The sequence below is a fragment of the Meleagris gallopavo genome, chromosome 9 (assembly GCF_000146605.3).
Source record: "Meleagris gallopavo isolate NT-WF06-2002-E0010 breed Aviagen turkey brand Nicholas breeding stock chromosome 9, Turkey_5.1, whole genome shotgun sequence".
NCBI classification, from domain to species: domain Eukaryota; kingdom Metazoa; phylum Chordata; class Aves; order Galliformes; family Phasianidae; genus Meleagris; species Meleagris gallopavo.
The window spans coordinates 2,313,963-2,317,344 of NC_015019.2; positions in this window are offsets into that span (position 1 = coordinate 2,313,963).

A 3,382-nucleotide genomic window follows, 5' to 3' on the forward strand; every position below is an offset into this window, starting at 1 on the left:
TAAGTTACTTATATTAGTATCCAAGGCACCGATTTGCAGAATGGGCTTTAAATATCCTCCCACCGCAATCAGCGCAGACATCGGCTGCTGTGCGGGTGGTGGCCTGGCAGCAGCAGCAGCTCCCTTTGCAGAAGGGCCGGGATGCAGCGGAGCTGAGCGTGTTGGGAGAGGGGCACTCACCGTCACAGAGCCCTAACGAGAGTCAGCTGTATTTGTGCGAGGGACAGATGGTTGGTGAATAACCGGTCTGATCAAATACCTTCAGCCATAAAATGTCAGGGGAAGGAAGCATATGGAATTACCCACTTGTGCCTTCCCCTGAGCCGGGCCAGCAGCTGCCTCCGGCCCCGTGCTCTTGCTACGGTGGGAGCAGTGCCTTTGGGTTGCACCAGGAGACACTGTGAGCTCCGGCCGCTGTGCCTCTGCCATATGTGGGACCCCATCCCTGTCCCTGTGGGGTTCAGTTTGGTTTAATTCTGTCTCATTCTTGGACACAGAGCTGCAGGGGACACAGCATCCCAGCCCACGCTTCCCCATCCCAGTGCTTCTCCCAGGGCCTGACCTGGCTTCCCCTTGCTTCCAGGTAAGCTCGTTATCCCTCAGATCGAACGGTCTGCTCCCCCCTCTTCCTCAGCCTCATTTATATATATAAAGACTGTTGTTTCAGACCTGTCCCCTCCAGACTGAAAGGGCCCCAGTCCTTCAGCACTGGATGTGCTTTAGATCCAATGGCTTTCACTGTTCACTCCTTGATACCTTCTGCATCCTCCTACCCCAGCAGCCCCTGGCACTGGCACATGGCCTCGCACCGCCCGCCAGGGCAGGGTCCCACTTGGAGCTCTGTTTTCCTTCCCTTCCTCTTCCACACTTCAACTATTTCCAAATTCCAACAAACATGGCCACTTCCCATCTGTGAGGTGGGCAAACGATCCTGCTGAGGAAGCAGAAAAGGGAGCACAGCAAGGTGAAACAACTTGACCAAGGTCACCCCAAAGTGGGGAATGCCAGCCAGTGCTCTCCTAAAAAGGCAGCTTTAATATATATACCTCTAATCACCCATTTGCAGGAATAGCTATTTCCTTTGTAAAACGCCAACTGCTATTAAATCCCTCCCTGGACTTCTTAGCCCTGAAATTGCATATGTTACCCTCCGCTGGTGCTTGGGGCTTTGTTCTGGTTGTATCAGCTGGCAAGACAGTTCTCCTCATTTGGAAGCATTTGCATAAAGCTAACGTTGATTGCTGATGAGTTCGGTCTCCCTATGACTCCAACTCAAGCACCTGTTCTTCAGGCCCAGGCTCGTTGCTGCTGCAGTCAAAGCAGCTTGGCCACGAGCATCAAAGCAGGCGGGATAGGGTCCTCTATCAAAGCAAACCAAATGCAAAGTCTGGGAAGCGTGCTGGAACCACGTCAATTTTACTCAGGTCCCTGATTTATTACCCTCAAAGTCTGCGAGTGCTCGGGACCAGAGTTCCTGTTCAGACCCATACTCCTCCACGCCGGTAGCTTTGGCTTTTCAGCAGGAAACCGTTCTCACTGCATTATGCAAATACATGGCACATTGTCATCCTCTGTTTGCATCGAGTTCATGTCTCCTCTGCCTTGATTAATACACTCTCTCCCCCACATGCCTGCTCTAATATGTTTGTTTTAGGGATGGGCCAACGAACTGGGAAAAAGAAAAATGAAATTGAACCTTCACCCAAAACTTGAAGTGGATGATTTGGAAAAACAAAACAAAACAAAACCAAAACATACAACAGAATGAATAAGTCTTTGAATCACACAAATAGATCCCCGGTTGGGGTGGGAGAGGCAGTCTGGGCCCTCAGACCGAGTGCCGTGTGTGCTGCTGTGTCCAGAAGTATTGCTGGGCTCAGCGCAGCCCCTTGAGCACGGTTGGGCACTGCCTGCATTCAAGCCGAGTGCTGCAGGATGGCTCCGAGGGCCCCGGTGTGCGGTGCCCCACAGCACAGCCCTGCAGAGCAGCGCACTGGGGCAGGCAGTGGGACTCTGGGGGGCGGTGGGTGCCCCACGCCGCCATGTGTGCGCGTCCCTGCCTGGCGCCCTGCTCGCACCGTCACACCTCCATCGCTCCCTGATTTGTTTGGAAGGACCTGTCAGAGGCTGGCAGGCTTCCCACAGCTGATGAAAGGAGCTAAGGATGTCTGAGAGCCTCACAAGGTGATACAGCCATTAAGGCATCGTGACAGACTCCGCACAGAGGCACCGAAAACACGGCGAGATTGGCAGCTCCGCAGGCTGAAACTAAACAAGAAATGCAAAGTAAACAGAAGGGTGTGCGCCGGGTGCGGATGTGTGCGCGCTCGGAAGTCGGCATCGCTGCTCCTCTCGCTTCCCTGACAGCTCAGGGCTTGAAGTGAGATGTCAGCAAACAGCGCGGTGCAGCCTGTCGCTCTCAGTCCTGCTCATGAATTATAAAGGGCCATTCACAGAGGCGTTTTTCTTCTCTTTAAAGTGCGTTTTGCTCACTGCAGGCGGGCTGGCAGCGGGCGGGTGGCAGCCCTGTTTGCCCAGTGCAGGTACAGCACGCGAGGGCTGTGGGAGCTCTGCAGAGCACGTGGGGCAATGGCAGCAGGGAGAGCACAGAGCACAGCAGGGCTGGGGAAACCCAAGGCTGCCGAGTACCCGGGTTGGAACTGTGAGAGTGGCTGGGTAATTGTGTTGTTGTTATTAAGGAGATATAAAAGCTCCTTCTCTTTGTGTTCTTGCTTCCCGGCCCTGAGAACCTCCATTTGGTCTTTTTGTTTTTATCTGTTCTTTTGTAGCCTAAATGCTTCCTGGGGCAGGAAGAAAGAAGCGGAGCCTATCTGGCCATCTCTCACCTCCTGGCTGAGGGATGTCTCAGAGAAGCACTGGGGATGCTGAGTGCTGAACTCACCCTCCTGCTCCCACATCAGGGCAGCCTGTGGGGCTGTGGCTGCTGGCAGTGGTGCCCGGAGCCACGGCCTCAGCCTGGCCCGGCTGCATCAAGGGGCACTTGGGGTTGGAATCAAATCTGGTGCTGCTGGTAGCACTGAGTTCTGGCTTTGGAACACCTCTCGGCTCACGTGAGAGCAACGCTGTGCACTGTGCTTATCAAATGGTTGGAAGTGTTTCCCAAGAATCCTGTGAAGCACTTGCTCTGTGTGGGTGAAGCCAGCCAGAAGCTGCAGGACAAACTCTTGGAGTGATGCATGGGAAAAGGGAGAGTGTTCCAAGGAAGGACAAGAAAGGGAGGTTCATCCCCATCCCCATCCCCTCCCCATCCCCATCCTCATCTCCATCCCATTCCTATGCTCATCCCCATCTGCATCCCCATCCCCATACCCTTTCCATTCCCATTCCCATTCCCCATTCCCATTCCCCATTCCCTTCCCTT